Raw genomic sequence first — 13,250 nt, forward strand, 5'->3', positions numbered from 1 at the left:
CTGGGCGGAGAACTCTCCTCCTCCGATCCGCCTCTTCTCCTCCCCGTCGGCTGAATGCGCACGCGCGGCAAGAGCTGCGCGCGCATTCAGCCGGTCGCATAGGAAAGCATTCATAATGAAAATCACAGTGAGAAGCACGCAAGCGCCTCTAGCGGCTGTCAATGAGACAGCCATTAGAGGACATAGGGGGAAGGCTTAACCCATTCATAAACATAGCAGTTTCTCTGAAACTGCTATGTTTATGAAAAAATGGGCTAACCCTAGAAGGACCTGGCACCCAGACCACCTCATTAAGCTGAAGTGGTCTGGGTGCCTAGAGTGGTCCTTTAACCCCTTAAGGACACATGACATGTGTGACATGTCATGATTCCCTTTTATTCCAGAAGTTTGGTCCTTAAGGGGTTAAAGGTAGGCTAACAATGTAATAGAGCAGCAGGAAATGCTAGCAGAATGCTTGGTTGTATAGGGAGAGGTATTAGCAGTAGAAAGAGGGAAGTGCTCATGCCATTGTGCAGAACACTGGTGAGACCTCACTTGGAGTATTGTACGCAGTACTGGAGACTATATCTTTAGAAGGATATTGATACCTTAGAGCAGGGGTAGGCAACCTACGGCACTAGTGCCATGTACGGCACTCGAGGTGTCTTTGTACGGCACTCAAGGCTTCTGGAGTCAAACGCACTCTGGCCTATCAGGAGTCCCAGTAAAACTTCAGATTTCTGCTAATACGAAGAGGTGGTGAAGGACAATCCTCAATTTATGCATTGCAGCACATAGAGTAACTGATCTCAGATCACTGCCTCCCAGCACTTGTGAATGGGAATCCACGCTTTAGTAGAGCAGCTATCGCAGCTCCTGTCCTTGACCTGTACCTGGCCAGCCTGGTCCCCACTGGAACCCAGGGAACCCACCCACACTACTAGATATACACATGACTGCAGACCACTTACATACCCGTTGCCCCCCCCCCCAATAACGACAAGACACCTGAGTATTGGATAAGGGCAACGGCCACAGCTTTATTATACCAACATATCAACTCAGCCAGCTTTATCACCACCTGTCGGCTTTTGGGGTGACTACCCAACAGACAGATATACCGGATAATTCCAAGAGTCCGTACAGTCTGCCTTCTGCCATCAGCCCTGGCAGCTGCGACTCCCCAAAGCCTTGTCTTGCATTACTTGCGCTGGCCAGGACCTCCGCCATAGCTGTGACAAAAAGAAAAGAGAAACAACAAACACCGCAAAACACAGAACCACATACATAATCATCCTAGAGGGAGGGAGGGAAGGGAAAAACCTGTTCCAGCCTTCTTTCAGGAATGGTGAGTACCCTCCCCTAGCATACATACTTATACTGTCCCCCATATTGCCACAATTGTATCCCATCAGTCCACACCCCTTACTGTGTGGCAGCAGTCATGCCTCCCCTTCCTTACAGTCCAGGGGATCCCTTGACTGCAGACCACTTACATACCCGTTGCCCCCCCCCAATAACGACAAGACACCTGAGTATTGGATAAGGGCAACGGCCACAGCTTTATTATACCAACATATCAACTCAGCCAGCTTTATCACCACCTGTCGGCTGTTGGGGTGACTACCCAACAGACAGATATACCGGATAATTCCAAGAGTCCGTACAGTCTGCCTTCTGCCATCAGCCCTGGCAGCTGCGACTCCCCAAAGCCTTGTCTTGCATTACTTGCGCTGGCCAGGACCTCCGCCACCGCGGTGCCGACCCTGATCTCCATTTGTCGGCATCGCGCCCCCCGCAGACAGCGCCGTTTCAATCCCACCTTGGATACCCACATTAAGTATATCCAGCCCAATCGGATTCAGGTGAACCCCATCAGCCCTCATTAAACTCCGAATGTCCCCTTCCAACTCCGTGTGTCGAACCGACACACCGCCAAGGCAGCGAACAAACCTGGAAATTGCAACATTAAATTTACGCCTGGTCTTTTCCAACCCTTTTGCATGCGGCAAGGCTTGCCAGCACGGACGGGGGACAATCTCTGACCACACCAAACAACATTCTTCAAATAATTGCATGCACCGAGCCAAGTCCCGCCGTACATCGTGTATTAAATCCACCATCCTTACCCTCCCTAGGTCATTCCCCCCTGCATGGATTACAATTACCACAGACCCAGACACAAACCTGCTGAGAGAAACGCACTCCGGGTAGATTTGGCACCATGACAGACCCCGAATACCCCTCCAACGAATCCTTGCAAACTCGTCTGGAATCCCCAAATTTCGGCCATATGAACGAGACTCTGCCCGGCGAGCAGCCCAATAGATGAAAGAGTGTCCTACAATCCAAACATACCGGGAAGAACACCCTAAAACAAAGACAAGTTACAGTAAATGAGGCCGCACGTACAGCTGATACCTACGCGACGACCATCTACCCAATCGCTGCACCTGAGACCCCGAATATCCTAACACACTAGCCTGAGTGGCTGCACCAATCCGAAAAGAATGAGGAGAGAAACCGGTTGGATCCAGACCACAATGCTGCAACGCCTTAACCAGCATTGACGCAAACTGAAAACGGCCACAGACGAAGGCCACAGACGACGGACGAATGGCCAGATACTGGCCAAACAGCCGCACCGGGCACAACATCCCGCCAGTACTCCCCACACGCAACCACATGCCTCTTGCCGACTGATCCGTCTTAGACCTACGGATATGCAAGTCCACAAACATGTCAGACCAGCGGACATCCGACAGCAGTAAAGGGGGGGTCGCCTGCCGGGAAGGGGCCACCAGCTCCCCCACTCTAAGCGCGCCAAAGAAGCAAAAGGAGAATGCCACCTGAAACAGCAGACACTCACCTGGTGATACACAGACGGCCTGAAGAGCCGTCAACAATTGGCCCAGCAAATCGAAGGAGATCGGCCGACGTCGGTCCGGACCTCTCCGACTCCTCCAACCTCGCATAACCCTCTGTAAGCAAAAATCTCTGGTGATGTCCCTCCATCCCAGAAACCGGAACAGGAAAGACAGGGCAGACAACGCCTTGTCTGCCGCCGAACAAGACCTACCAGCAGCGAGCAACGCGTCCAGGTACCTCAAAGTGATCTCCACCCTGGCCGCCTCAGAGGACAGCCTCACTGACCCATCCACCAAAGCCAACCAACCCACCCATACCGACCTGTATGCCTTCCAAGTAGGAGCTGACAAGGAGTCCGACACCAAGGACATCAAACCTCCGAAATTAGGTCCCATAAGTAGGAAGGGCAGCGAAGACCCTCGCGATCCGCCTCTGGAGCCGACTCCCGAAACCGGTCCCACTGAAACCGAGAAAGAGAGTCAGCTACCACGTTCAGCTCCCCCGGTACATGCCGGGCCTGCATCCACACATTAAATTGCAAACTAAGCAACACCAGATGCCGCAAGAGAGCCAGAACAGGAGGAGACGCAGAAGACGATCGGTTAATCACATGAACAACACTCATATTGTCCGTGTGAAAAACCACCACCTGATCCCGCAGATTCTCACCCCACAATGCCAGGGCCACTACTATGGGAAAAAGCTCCAGGAAGGTAAGGTTACGCATAACAGGTAACTCACGCCATTCTGGAGGCCACGCCGCAGCACACCACTTGCCCCTAAAAAAGGCCCCAAAACCGACTGACCCAGACGCATCAGTGAAGAGATTCAGCTCTGAATTCGACACCGCTTCATGCAACCAGCACGACCGCCCATTATATTTGCTTAGGAAGGAACTCCATACCTGTAAGTCAGCCCGCAGCTTGGCCGTGACTCTGATGTAATGATGTGGCTCCCTGTTGCCAACCGTCGCCAACGACAGGCGTCGACAGAAAGCACGACCCATAGGTAGAACGCGACAAGCGAACGCTAGATGACCCAGCAACACCTGTAACGTTCTGAGCTGGACCTTCCTAGCCCCTTTTACCAGATCTACCATCCTCAACAGAACCACTAATTTTTCGTCGGGAAGGCGAAAAATCATACGAATCGAATCAATTTCGATACCCAGAAACGACAATTTGGTAAGCGGCCCCTCTGTCTTCTGCTCCGCCACCGGCACACCAAACCTGTGCGCCACTGCCCGGAACGCCGACAATAACTGGGCACACTCCACCCCCTCCCGAGGACCCACAAACAAAAAATCATCGAGATAATGCGTAACTGACGCAATACCTGAGAACTGAACAACTACCCATTCCAAAAATGAAGCAAACATTTCGAAATAGGAACAGGAAATGGCACAACCCATGGGAAGGCACATGTCATAAAAATATGACCCTTGAAACTGACAACCCAGAAGGTGAAAACATTCCGGGTGAACCGGCAATAACCGGAATGCCGATTCAATATCAGATTTTGCCATGAGTGCCCCTACTCCCGCTTTTCTAACCAGCGACAGCGCCCGATCAAAGGAGGCATACCGGACCCTGCTGAACTCTCTGTCAATGTCATCATTCACTGAACTCCCAGCCGGGTAGGACAAGTGATGAATCATCCGAAAAGAGCCAGCCTCCTTTTTTGGGACAAGTCCCAAAGGGGAGACCCGTAAGTTAGAAAAAGGGGAAAAATCGAATGGCCCAGCCATGCGACCCATCGCTGTCTCCTTAGCCAACTTTGCGCCCAACAGTGGCTCCCTGCCCTTGACTGACCGGAGATTGTCAGCCCAACGTGGCTCTGGGGAAAAAACAAAAGGGATCCAAAAACCCATGGAAAACCCATCCCCCAGCACCACTGCATCGTGGCGTCTAGGGTAAAGCTCGAGCCACGGCAACATCCTTGCCACGCTCACTGGGGTCTTCCCCCTTTGACCCGTCGTCTCGCCCCCCCGCCTTAGGCACAGGCTGCCTCGCCTTCTTAAAGCACCGCATAGCGGGGTGAGCCCCTCCACAATGCGAGCACTCATGCCTAAAACGGCAGGAGGAGTACCACCTGCAGTGGCTCTCGTTAAAGAGCCAGCACACTCCTTTCTTTGGACCAGCCGGTGCCCCTGAAGGAGCCCCGGCTGCTCCTGAAAAGGGGGAAGGACGACTGGGAGTCATGATCAGCAGCCATAGGCTACCATCCTGGGTACTAAAATCTAACCCTGGACACGCCGCCATCTTTTGGCGGAACTGCTGGTCATACCGGTACCAGCTCTGACCACCATAAACCTTATATGCACCCCAAATAAGGTCTAGGTAGCCGAACAAGGCAGGTGCCCGGTCCGGAAAACTCTTGGTCAGGATAGTAGCGAACACGGCAAAACCTTGCAACCAATTCCCAAATGTCCGTGGGAGTTGTTTGCTCTTCTCCGTGTCCTGGGGATCGCCACGACGTGGCCTATCTACAGAATCCTTCTCCGGAGGGACCAGTGAGAGAAAATCTACAAAGTCTCCTTTTAAAATTTTATCACATGTCTCTACTGGGACATGCATGCCCAAAGGAGACAATTCACAGCCAGGTAGCGGAGGGCGGAACACCCCTCCCCATGCCGGCGTTGCTGGGGCCTGCACCCCCAGGCCCCTATGTGTCTCACTGTGCGCAGCGGGTGGCAACCTAGGTACCACCTCCCTATGGGTCTCACTGTGCGCAGCGGGAGGCAACCTATCTACTACCTCTCTAAGCAGGCGCAACAAGTCCCCTTGCTCCTGATGTGACCCCCCAGCTAGGCTACCCCAAGCGCTAGCGCAGGCCAACTCACCGCTGACAGGAGCTGCCACGTGAGCCCGCTCTCCAGGGCAGTCGCCACCATCTCCTTGCTGGTCCTGGTCATCTGATTCGTGGGATCCAGACTCCGAATCCTGTGGGTCAGCAGTACTCCGGCCGGTCCGCCAGTTGCTGGGTCCACTACCAGATGGGTTGCTGGTAGTGACCATTCTGCTGCTTCCTCCACGTCCTTCAGCAGCCAGGGGCCGACCCCCCGCCATATTGCCTCTCCGGTGCCTTCCTTCACATATTGAGGCTCTTTCCTGGCTCTCCCGAGCCTCTCTGCGCTGACTTTGCCCCACTTCCGGGTTCCTCTGCCCCACTTCCGGGTTTCGCGGCACTTGCGCGCGTGACGTCATCACGCGCGCGCCGCCCGTCACTGCCGGCGCGACCACGCTCTTTCCCGCCATCCTGAGTGAGCGCGTCATTTCCGGTGCGGCCGGAAGAGAAGGAGGACTCCTCGAGCGCTCTTCCCGCGCTCCGCCATGTTGGGCCCGACTCACCGACATCATTGCAGCCCGCGCCCGCCTCCTGGCAGCCCGGGATCCACCGCTCACCACGCCATCAACGACCCTGGTGCTTCTCCCGACCGGAACAGCCACCTCACCGCCACCTCGTCTCACTGGGCTTGGAGAAAGACGAGTAGGAGGCCTAGACCGCCTAGGCCTCCTACCACTCGCCAGCGATGGGCTCTCAGCATCCAGCAGGTCCTCTCCTCTCACCTCCTGGGGTAAACCGGCCATTACTTCAGCCAGAGAGCCAGCTCCATGAGACGAACGGTAAGCCTGCAGCATCCCAATCAGGGCATCCTTAGACACTGCAGCCATCTTAAAATCAACAATCAGGTAAGGCAATAATAAAATCTCCTGAAATTTTCCTTTTTTTTTGAGTAGTATATGGAAAGAAGGGAAACAAAAGGGAAAAACCTGTTCCAGCCTTCTTTCAGGAATGGTGAGTACCCTCCCCTAGCATACATACTTATACTGTCCCCCATATTGCCACAATTGTATCCCATCAGTCCACACCCCTTACTGTGTGGCAGCAGTCATGCCTCCCCTTCCTTACAGTCCAGGGGATCCCTGAAATGCAGAATAACCCTCCCCTCATACAAATAATATGAACAGCCCACAAACAAACATACACACAATCCCCACAAACGCAACACCACTAACAATACACATACATGCACACAACCCCACATGCAGCCTCTCACATGCAATACCCCAAACAGCCCCCACACACTACCAAACACACAATGTGACATATCCATCCACACACAATTCCACAAGCAGCCATACACAGCCCACATTCATATGTATCATACACGATACCATAAACTACTAATGAACATATACAATATAATAGCTCATATACGCACAAATACAACGATACAAAGCAATTACAGTAAAAATAACCCAAGCAGAATACAGCAGCATACACACCTTAATTTAAAAAAATAGGATCGGCACTCTACGGGACATCACAATCCTATATCGGCACAGTGCTGCTAAAAGGTTGCCTACCCCTGCCTTAGAGAGAGTTCAAAGAAGGGCTACTAGACTGGTTCATGGATTGCAGGATAAAACTTACCAGGAAAGGTTAAAGGATCTTAACATGTATAACTTGGAGGAAAGACGAAACGGGGGGATATGATAGAAACATTTAAATACATAAAGGGATTCAACCCAGTAAAGGAGGAGACTATATTTAAAAGAAGGAAAACTACCACAACAAGAGGACATAGTCTTAAATTAGAGGGACAAAGGTTTAAAAATAATATCGGGAAGTATTACTTTACTGAGAGGGTAGTGGACGCATGGAATAGCCTTCCAGCTGAAGTGGTAGAGGTTAACACAGTGAGTGAGTTTAAGCATGTGTGGGATAGGCATAAGGCTATCGTAACTATATGATAAGGCCAGGGACATGAAAGTATTGGGCAGACTAGATGGACGGAATGGTTCTTATCTGCTGTTGCATTCTATGTTTCTAAAATAAGTATTTACACAGGCATCAGCTGTGAATTGTTGCTTTGTAATACAGGGAACAATGCAGTGTTATATACTGGTATGTTGCAGGTGGAGGAGAGGGAAGTTTGATCATTGTTTGATTATTTGTGTGGTTTCGTGTTAGACTATCCTGGTTAACCCCTTAAGGATGGAGGCAATTGTGCATGTTCTAATCAAAACAAAACCTGGAATTTGTGCTATAAGTTTGTTCAACTATAATTTACCTCTTTCTTATTAAAGGGACACTATAGTCACCAGAACAACTACAGCTTAATGCAGTTGTTCCGGTGAGTATAATAATGCCCTGCAGTCATTTGCATGTAAACACTGCCTTTTCAGGGAAAAAGCAGTGTTTACATTGCCCCATAGGGACACCTCCAGTGACCACTCCTCAAATGGCCATTGGGGGGTGCTTCCTGGGGTAGTGCCGCAGTGAATTTTCCTCATAGAGATGCATCGCTATAAGGAAGTGCTGATTGGCCAAGTTGGTATTTGGCCCCGCCTCCTTGCCAATTTTAGCCACTGCTCTAAAACACTTATATTTGTGTTCACCCCCAGGTTTCATGGTGTTTTGTAAAATTACCAGGCCCAATATAAGACTTGCTCATTGAAATTTGCCAGATTAGTTGTTGCTTTTGATGGACTGTATGGCAGCCAAATAATAAAATATACCCCCAGAATGGCATACCATTTGAAAAGGTAAACAACCCAGGGTATTCCAAATGGGGTATGTCCAGTCTTTTTTAGTAGCCACTTCACACCTTGGTTTTTTCCCCACAAACTTTCCCAGATATCGTCGTAATTAGTTTTACAGTTTTGAAACACTCATATTTGTGTCCAGTGAAGTCTCCGGAGTATAACTGTACACCCAATGTACAGGTTTTATGGTGTTTTGGAAAGTTACAAGGTTAAATACAGCACGTGCAAGCTTTGGCTCTCCAGATGTTTTTGACTACACCTCCCATGATGCTTTGCCAGCAATATGGGGATGTAGTCCACATCTGGAGTGCCAAAGGTTGCCTATCCCTGGGCCCTAGGCTTTCAGGTAGATCCCTCAAATTGCAATTGATAAAATCACAAAATTATATATAATCTCATTCTAAGTGTATTTTAAATATGAATAAATATATATAAATATCAAAATACAGTTTGGATGGAATATATAAATGTGCATGCCAAGTAGTCCCAGGGAAGTGGAGTGCCAGGCAGGTAAGTACACCGGTGCCACCTCCTGGTCCCAAAGCCATTGCAACGTGGGCCAGGATAGAAACCAGTAACAGTGTTAGGATGTTAACTACTAAACTGCAAAGAAATTCAAAGTAAATTGCAACCTTAGCGCCATAATTGCCAAAATAAAAGTAAATCTGACCGGAAGAATTTTGAATTTAAAATGTACTTCGAATCTGCAACACTTTAGACAATAACCGTCTGTGGTGTTAGATGGGGAATGGGTGTTTATTTTTATTTGGTCTAGGGCAGCCAATGCCTGGTTATAACATGGTTGCTGCCCTTAAAGGGTTACCTCCAAGCAGGGGGTCGACTCAGCCATTCACCCTTCCAAGGTAGGTAAAATGCGCACCGTTAGATTGGGTAATAGTAAAATCCCCTTGACATACTTGGAAACCAGAGTATTTTGAATGTACCTTTCCTGGTTAAATACTTTATTATATCCACTACGTCCGCCTGTAATGCCTCTAATGGTAGAAGCACCCTGACCCCATTCCCAGCAAAGTATTTTGCTCACTTACCTTGTTCTGGCTGGGCCACCTCCATGGCTAACTGATGTGTAGTCAGCTTCTGATCCTGGTAGCCACTCATTGGCTGAGAGGGTCAGCCGACTGCTCTTAGCCAGTGATTATTATAGGTTGAACTTAAAACGTAATAACTTTTGCATTTCAAAATGCATTAGAATTAATGCGAGCATTGACAGCTACATAATAGTAGCAGTCAAATCAGTATTAATATTGCTTTCTCCAGCACAAAAACCCAATGAATGTAAAGTAAATGTGCTCTAAAGAAATGACAAATATAAGAGACGCAGTATATATTTAATAATTATTGGTATTGGCCTTGTGTCACATCCACCCCGCAGAATCCAGTGTAAGAAAACATGTAAAGGTAAAAAAAAAACTTCATTTAAATGAAACTGTAATGTTGGCAGGAAGTACTCTTACCTCAAGCAGTTAAACCGTTCTCAAACAGTATAACCCAACTATTGCTTCCAGCAACTATGTCTACCCCCACAGGCCTAATCTAGCTTCTGTTTTTTCAGATTCAGGAAGCGCAGAGTGCCACCGGGCAGAGGCGCTGCTGATTGGCTGACAGTGGTCGACTGGTGCCACTTAACTGGCTTGGGATACATCTCTGACTAAGAGCACCAGTCGACCACTCTTGGCCAATCAGCAGCACCCCTGCCCAGCAACACCACGCACTTCCTAAATCTGATGCCGCAGGGTGAGGAGAGGACACCAATGCTGGAGGCACCTTTGGAGTTAAACAGTTTGAAAAAGTTTTAACCCCTTGAGGTAAGAGTGCTTCTAGACACCATAACTTAAAGGGACACCATAGGCACCCAGACAACTTCAGCTAATTGACGTGGTCTGGGTGCTGTGACCCTTTTGAACTTAGTGCTGCAATGTAAAACGTGGCAGTTCCAGAGAACCACAATGTTTACATTGCAGCTATAAGTCTGCGGCAACCATCACCGCGCATGTGCATTAGGTGTCCCTCGCCAGCTGTGCTGGATTCAGGTAAGTGGCTGAAGTTGTTTTGTTGCCTGCAGTGTCCCTTTAACACAGAATAGATGGAAACAATGTGGGAAATTATATATAAAACCAACTTGACCAGGAACTCACTGCAACACCAAGGATCCTCAGGCAGCTTACTACTACATTTCAATATGGTGCGGGATAAGCCACATGGAGTACTGCAAACAGAAAATATTAATGACTGCCAAGAGTGTTGGAGTGACAAAGCTAGAATTATAATGCAGGCTTCCCCAAACTCTGGCCCTCCAGATGTTGCTGAACTACAAGTCCCATGATTCTATGAATAAAAGAGATGGGCTGAGAATCATGGGAGTTGTAGTTCAGCAACATCTGGAGGGCTGGAGTTTGGGGAAGCCGGTTATAACCAAATAACTTATTAAATGGAGCAAATGTTAGAGTGATTCTGGAACACATGCTAAAGAAACCTTATCACAGCAACTGTAGCACGCTTTTAAAAGTGCAACTTGGGAAGGGCCAAGCAGCACCAGTTATAAACATACAGATTTTTCTTGCACTGATGCTTGGCCAATGAAGCCACAGAAAGGGCAATTCAAAGGTTCAAAGACAGTGCTTGGAGTAAATAAAGAAACCAGACTCAGATTAGTGAAATTATACCTTTATTATAATAAGTTCTAACATGAAGACACCAGCCTGTATTCTCACCATACTGCATCCCGCTGCCATCTTGTCCCCAGATAAACAACACAGCCTTCCACCTAATCTAAAAGAAACAGCCATCCACCTAATCAAAACAGGCAACATTCTTCCATGGTCCAGTTCGGACGCTCACGTCTCCGGTAAAGGCTCTTTTGGTGGTGGTAGACAGGGGTCATCATTGGCACTGACCGGTCTGCGACAACGCAGCCCCATACGCAGCAAGCTGCGATGCACTGTGTGTTCTGACACCTTTCTATCGTGGTCAGCATTAAGTTTTTCAGCAATTTGAGCTACAGTAGCTCTTCTGTGGGATTCGACCAGACTGACTAGCCTTTGCTCCTCCTGTGCATCAATGAGCCTTGGACGCCCATGACCCTGACGCCGGTTCACTGGTTCTCCTTCCTTGCACCACTTTTGGTAGGTACTAACCACTGCATAACGAGAACACCCCACAAGATGAGCCGTTTTGGAGATGCTCTGACCCACTCGTCTAGCCATCACTATTTGGCCCTTCTCAAAGTCACTCAGATCTTTTCCCTTGCCCATTTTATCTGCTTCCAACACAAAATTCAAGATCTGACTTCAATGCTGCCTAATTCATCCCATCCCTTAAGACAGGTGCCATTGTACAGCTATACTCAATCTTGTTCACTTCACCTGTCAGTGGTTTTAATGTCGTGGCTGATCAGTGTAATCCTATAAGGTCCATAGCAGCTTGGTGGTTTCTTCTGGTCTGAAAGAGAAGAGTAAGTCAGGAATTAGTGATTGGTTATAATATAGGGCCTGGTCTACTAAGTAGCACAAAAGGCAACAGACATCAGATTTTTTTAGTTACTTCATCAGATTCAGAAGTCTAACGCACTAGAAATCATCATGTAAGTGAACAGCTGCCATGTTTATTTCCCTCAACTGAGAGAAAAGATTTACCCTTTGGATCATGGTAATTAACTGAGACAGATCCCAGAGCTGGGCTACAGAGCTTGCACTCTAATGGCCAACACAAACACGCAAGCAAAGGCTGCAGAGCTTGTGATCTGATGGCGAGTCCAAGAGCATTGGGTCGCAGGGCTGGCACTCTAATGGTGGGATTTCCCAGGGCAGTGGGCCGCAGGGCTGGCACTCTAATGGTGGGATTTCCCAGGGCAGTGGGCCGCAGGGCTGGCACTCTAATGGTGGGATTTCCCAGGGCAGTGGGCCGCAGGGCTGGCACTCTAATGGTGGGATTTCCCAGGGCAGTGGGCCGCAGGGCTGGCACTCTAATGGTGGGATTTCCCAGGGCAGTGGGCCGCAGGGCTGGCACTCTAATGGTGGGATTTCCCAGGGCAGTGGGCCGCAGGGCTGGCACTCTAATGGTGGGATTTCCCAGGGCAGTGGGCCGCAGGGCTGGCACTCTAATGGTGGGATTTCCCAGGGCAGTGGGCCGCAGGGCTGGCACTCTAATGGTGGGATTTCCCAGGGCAGTGGGCCGCAGGGCTGGCACTCTAATGGTGGGATTTCCCAGGGCAGTGGGCCGCAGGGCTGGCACTCTAATGGTGGGATTTCCCAGGGCAGTGGGCCGCAGGGCTGGCACTCTAATGGTGGGATTTCCCAGGGCAGCGGTCCGCAGAGCTGGCACTCTAATGGTGGGATTTCCCAGGGCAGCGGTCCGCAGAGCTGGCACTCTAATGGTGGGATTTCCCAGGGCAGTGGGCCGCAGAGCTGACACGAAAATTGGTGGGATTTCCCCGGGCAGTGGGCCGCAGAGCTGGCAATCTAATGGCGGGATCCCCAGGGAAGTGGGCCGCAGAGCTGGCAATATAATGGTGGGATCCCCAGGGCAGTGGGCCGCACAGCTGGCAATATAATGGTGGGATTTCCCAGGGCAGTGGGCCGCTGGATCCCCAGGGCAGTGGGCCGCAGAGCTGGCAATCTAGTGGCGGGATCCCAAGGAGAGTAGGCCGGAAACCTTGCTACCCAGAACAAGAACTCCTCACTCACCGATACTGCAGCACAAAGGACTGAGCGAAGCGAGGCTCGGCCTTAAATAAAGCGAACTAGTGACGTATATCCGGCTTCCTCACTGGCCAATCAGAGTGGGAGGCGGGACAGGTACTGTTTCCATAGCAACAGCTTCAGGCACGAGGAG

At 49.9% G+C, this 13,250-nt stretch overlaps 1 non-coding gene across 1 annotated transcript; it reads right to left on the minus strand.

Moving 5' to 3' along the window:
• Positions 1-10,904: 10,904 nt before the first annotated feature.
• On the minus strand, positions 10,905-11,041 carry LOC134613190 (small nucleolar RNA SNORA50). The gene has a single exon (XR_010091213.1). It is a non-coding gene; the product is annotated as a small nucleolar RNA SNORA50 (small nucleolar RNA).
• Positions 11,042-13,250: the final 2,209 nt, after the last annotated feature.

The sequence above is a fragment of the Pelobates fuscus genome, chromosome 5 (genome assembly GCF_036172605.1).
Source record: "Pelobates fuscus isolate aPelFus1 chromosome 5, aPelFus1.pri, whole genome shotgun sequence".
Taxonomy (NCBI): Eukaryota; Metazoa; Chordata; class Amphibia; order Anura; family Pelobatidae; genus Pelobates; species Pelobates fuscus.